Below are 6,000 nucleotides of genomic sequence, written 5' to 3' on the forward strand. Positions count from 1 at the left end.
ATTCAGCACAAGGTATGCTTGGTCATCACAATCTGAATCTAGAATTGAAGTAGCTGTCCTGTCTTCTTCAATCTGCATGCTGTCTTCTTCTGTGGGCAGATCTGAAATAAGCTTTTCTCTTTCATCAATTTCAGCCATATGGCCATCTTCAACCTGCTGATCTGCGTTAACTTGAGCCGGAACAAGACCTCTCAAAAGTAGATCTATCTCATCTTCAGATAGAGGAGATAATACCTTTTGTTTTCTTTTGTTCACACAGTGAGTGTCTTCATTGATTTCAAGTCAAGGAGAATATAGATTTTCCTCATACTTTTGATCCATTTCATGCAATTCCTGTTGACTGTCAAGATGCAAAATTGTTTCATTTCCCACCGTACTAAGATCTTGGTCCTGCTGCAAATTTTCATGATCATCTCTATGGGAATCCACTAGGTTCTCTTCATGTTGCTGAAATGGATTCTCATACAGAGCCTCCATGATCTCAACGTCCATAAAATTATCATCTTCATAATACTTCTCAATGCTTTCAATAAAATTATGTACATGGCTACAACAGTTCTGAACTAAAATCAAAGATGGATATGATTCTTTATACTTTTCAAAGAACACGGTATGAAAATCCCTTAAACAATAAATTGAAGCAGATGGCAAACTTTCATACCAGAATCGGGCTTCATCTTCCAGAGTAGCCATAAACATTTTCATCAAACAGTCCTCAGGAAAATTGATCTTTAACTTGCGAACATGCATATGAAATCTAATCAAATGTAAAGCAGCATCCTTCTTACCATCAGCGTCAAATGTGGGCAGATTCCTTGACCAATCTACCTTGGGCATCTTATTCGGAAAACCTGGAATGTGATCTCAGCTCATGGGAGCATATCTTCTTGCAATTAGGTCCATCATGAAAATCTCACAGCTACTGATCTTCCTGCAGTGAAGTCACCATGAAGCATAGGTTGCTAGATTCTTCAGTGAAAGGAGTCGCCAAGTGAATGATTTCAGCCTTTCAAGTGTCTGATCGTTGTTCACCATCAACAATCAGATCTGAACTTGATACATGTACTGGGGTAAAATGTCAATGAAGCGCTATTTTCACAATCTCACGGAGATTAACTGAAGCAGCATTTATCTACTAACGCTGATGTAAAACAAGAGCGTTTTCGAAGGCTTCTGGCGTAACTTCAGGCTCCGTCTAAGACTTATGAAATAACACGTTCAATGAGAAAAGGTTTAGATGTTCTCCCCAGTATGGTCGCCAATATGTTAGCGCTTGGAATTCACCTAGGCTGAGATAGACAAACTCTCAAGGCTACATCAAACCATTTCACCTCGTAGCTAGCCCTACGAGGTATGAGAAGGCTCTCTCGGGTCAGATTTGATAGATCTTTCAATATGATTAGGCTGACCAATTAAGAATAAAGATTCTAGGCTAGTAAATTGATAGGGGGGTTGGATTTAATGATTTTTGGGGTTTTTGGTGGCAATTGGAGGGAGTGCAATTCAGGGTGCGGGGATTGGGCTCAGTTTTTGCAGGGGGTTCTTTGGGGCAAGGTAGGAACTTGTGCTGATGCCTTTGGCTTGGATGAGTGATCAGGGAAGAAAGAGAGGAGGTTAAAGAGGGCAAACAAGGACTTTGAATCCTCTTTAAACAGTGGAAAACATAGATATTGAACAGAATTAAAAGCTGAGCATGGCATGCATGAATTCAAACTTTATCACTTCATCTTGTTCAAATAGCAGCAAAGAAAGAGATATGTAACACATAAACAAACTTACAGTAACAATTAGAAGACACACCATCAACACAATGATCCACAAGAATCCACAATGAAATCTGCAAAACCCTGGCTTTCCTTTCCTTAAATTTGCAGAAATAGATGTACAATACACAATAATGTTTCTCCCACAAGAGTCCAACCATGAAAATGAGAAGGAGAGAGCATAATATAGACCATCTAGACCATCTAACTCCTTTCCCCACCTCTATTGGTCGAGCTCAACTTTCTAGGGGCAGTTTGAACTAATTCTAAATTAAGCACTAGATAATAGGCAATCCAACAACTTGCCTCTATTACTTAGCTAACTGATTCATGCATTAATTATTCACTTTTTACATCAAGGAAGCTTCTAGAAGGGTAAAGAGAGATAAAATCTATCAAAGTGCCATGAAAATATTACATTTATCCATCATCTACAAGTAAAAATGGTCAACCATAGTCAAAACAGTGTTTTTTGACAAAAAAGGTCAATTCTGGCAAAGCTGGCTCGAATGGTCGAGCCCCCTGTTCAAATGGTCGCGCCCCTTTGCAGCTACTTTTGAGTCGGTTCCACTGATCCAAATCAGGTGCACGATGGCTCATTGGAAAGATTGGTCTGTCTACTTTCCATCCCAAGTGGAATTTCTGAATTTGGAGTTGTTTTTGCCCTTCAAAAACCATTTCACCCAAGGTCACTTTCTGCAACTCAAAAAGTGGGCAGAAAGTCATTTTTTTGATGTATTTTGAGCTTTTGGAGGCTCAAATCTCAAAATCAGGCTTCTCCCAAGTATTGGTAAATTTTCTCTTTGCATGCCCTTTCCAAAAATGCCAAGTTTTCAAAATTCCGAGCAGTCCTCCAAAATGGTCTCACCCGGGGTGAGACCATTCCAATGGCCAAAACCTGTAAATTGCACAAAAAATTCACAAATGACAAAATTTTCTCCAAATTTCTTGAAATTTGGGCTGGGAGTCCCCAATAAAGTACCATGCTCAGTCAAAGAGGCTTTGACCAAAATTTGGAGTGGATCGGGCGTTTTCCTTCGTTTTTGTGCTTTGGCCAACCGTCCTTGTAGCACCTTCGTTCTCGCCGGTATTTTTGACATTTCTCTCAAACCATGACACCTGTGTAAAAAGTGAAGGAGGTTTTTCTTCTTTGGCATATTATGGACAAAAACCTCTCTCAGTTTTCCAAAATTCATCTTTTATTGCGCTGGAACATCATTTAAGTCCGACTTGTCCCGATGTGTGAAGCAAGGAATTTTGTCGAAATGGAGCGAGATGAAGGGGATAGGGGGCTTCTAAATTCTTGGGGAAATTTGTGGGAGTGGGGAGGGATGTTAGGAAGTAGGATAAAGTTGAATCTCAGTGACTGAGTGAGGGGAAGGGGTCGAAAAGAGCAAAACACAGGCCCAACCTAGAAAATTGCCAGGTTGTAGCTAGAAACTAGGGTTTGTACAAAAATGAGGAATTTGGCGGATCTAAGGGATGGGAAGTGTTTTTTAAGGTATTTTAAGGATAGGGGAAGGTGTATGAACATCAGGAAACAAGTTTTGCCGGTGATTTGACCATCCAAGAGAAATTGCCTTCAAAACCCTAGGAGAGGGAAATGACCTTGCCTAGGTGGCAACTGAAGCATGAACAAGGTGTGAAATGACTCATTATACACTGAGATGATAATGAAAACCCTAAGAATGAGGATAGACTCATCTGAATAATGACATGGACCACCATTTGGACAACTTTGAAAACAGTGAGAGCAAACCCTAGACCTAATGCCTAGTGACCAAATTTTGCTTGAAGACTCACTGAAATGACAAAATTTGACCTTGACACTTCAAAATCACTTTGTAAGAGCACATTTGATCACTGTAGGAAGGCTGGAAAGACTGACACTGACATTGGCTCCAATGGGGATGGTAGCTCCTTGGGGGTGCCAAGAACCTTAGACATCTGGGAGAGCAGACCAGTGCTTGCAACCATTGGGCGATGGAGTCATGATTTACACCTTTGACACAAAACTTTGACACATTTATTAGATGAAAACTTGACTGAAAACTGACTGAAACTTAAATGAAGCTTGACTCAAACCGACTCGATGGCAAACTGAAATAACTTGAAAAAACTCACTCAATAGACCAAACACAAATGACTCATGACTGACTTAACTAAAACAAGAGAAGGGCAGCAATCCATCAAGATGTGAAATCATGATGACAACCACCGGTGTTTCTTACAAGACTATATACATCAAACTATATCATAATGCCAATGTAACCAATCAAGCAAATGCCTTCTTGACTGATTCTCCCAATCAGATCTCATGATCAACAATAGATACTGGTAACCGGGCATCCAAAAACATAGCTGACCATGATCTCCTTCATCACTGAAGACTGCAATAAACACTATCACTGCTGGCTGCAACAAACTTGCTAGAGGATCGTGAAAAACATGAGGATTTGCCATTGCCACCTCCTGCTGAAAGAACAAGGTGTCTTTTGCTCCAAATTCTGATCTGCCTTCCTCATGTGCTACGGTGAAAGTATGCTCATGGGCTTCAAAAAACTCCGAACAAATGGATGAGCAGATCTCTTCTTGGAAAAACATTTCAGCACATGAAACATATGAAGAATCTGAATGGAAATCCTGAATGCTATGATCTTCTATGGTGTGAATGTGCTGTAGGTCATCTTCATATGATATCACAACCAAATTATCAAGTTCCTTATTACATTCTTCAATCATAAGGAAAGAAACTTCAGCTGATTCTTGACGTGCAAAAATGACATTTCTATCATCTACCATAAATTCATCCAAAGGAACTGTTTCACTTACTTGAATGAAGATGTCATCTTGCTTTTCATGAACTGACTGAATTACCTCCTCATGCAGGCTCTGTTCTAATGGCATGAGAACATTTGGATCAAAAACTTTGTCTATGGTCTCAACAACAAAGCCCTCCTTTTCAGGATTCAGCACAAGGTATGCTTGGTCATCACAATCTGAATCTAGAATTGAAGTAGTTGTCCTGTCTTCTTCAATCTGCATGCTGTCTTCTTCTGTGGGCAGATCTGAAATAAGCTTTTCTCTTTCATCAATTTCAGCCATATGGCCATCTTCAACCTGCTGATCTGCGTTAACTTGAGCCGGAACAAGACCTCTCAAAAGTAGATCTATCTCATCTTCAGATAGAGGAGATAATACCTTTTGTTTTCTTTTGTTCACACAGTGAGTGTCTTCATTGATTTCAAGTGAAGGAGAATATAGATTTTCCTCATACTTTTGATCCATTTCATGCAATTCCTGTTGACTGTCAAGATGCAAAATTGTTTCATTTCCCACCGTACTAAGATCTTGGTCCTGCTGCAAATTTTCATGATCATCTCTATGGGAATCCACTAGGTTCTCTTCATGTTGCTGAAATGGATTCTCATACAGAGCCTCCATGATCTCAACGTCCATAAAATTATCATCTTCATAATACTTCTCAATGCTTTCAATAAAATTATGTACATGGCTACAACAGTTTTGAACTAAAATCAAAGATGGATATGATTCTTTATACTTTTCAAAGAACACGGTATGAAAATCCCTTAAACAATAAATTGAAGCAGATGGCAAACTTTCATACCAGAATCGGGCTTCATCTTCCAGAGTAGCCATAAACATTTTCATCAAACAGTCCTCAGGAAAATTGATCTTTAACTTGCGAACATGCATATGAAATCTAATCAAATGTAAAGCAGCATCCTTCTTACCATCATCGTCAAATGTGGGCAGATTCCTTGACCAATCTACCTTGGGCATCTTATTCGGAAAACCTGGAATGTGATCTCAGCTCATGGGAGCATATCTTCTTGCAATTATGTCCATCATGAAAATCTCACAGCTACTGATCTTCCTGCAGTGAAGTCACCATGAAGCATAGGTTGTTGGATTCTTCAGTGAAAGGAGTCGCCAAGTGAATGATTTCAGCCTTTCAAGTGTCTGATCGTTGTTCACCATCAACAATCAGATCTGAACTTGATACATGTACTGGGGTAAAATGTCAATGAAGCGCTATTTTCACAAGCTCACGGAGATTGACTAAAGCAGCGTTTATCTACTAACGCTGATGTAAAACAAGAGCGTTTTCGAAGGCTTCTGGCGTAACTTCAGGCTCCGTCTAAGACTTATGAAATAACACGTTCAATGAGCAAAGGTTTAGATGTTCTCCCCAGTATGGTCGCCAATATGTTAG

Source organism: Pinus tabuliformis, chromosome 3_2, assembly GCF_031772625.1.
Source record: "Pinus tabuliformis cultivar Carrire ecotype Pingquan chromosome 3_2, CPIR1, whole genome shotgun sequence".
NCBI lineage: Eukaryota > Viridiplantae > Streptophyta > Pinopsida > Pinales > Pinaceae > Pinus > Pinus tabuliformis.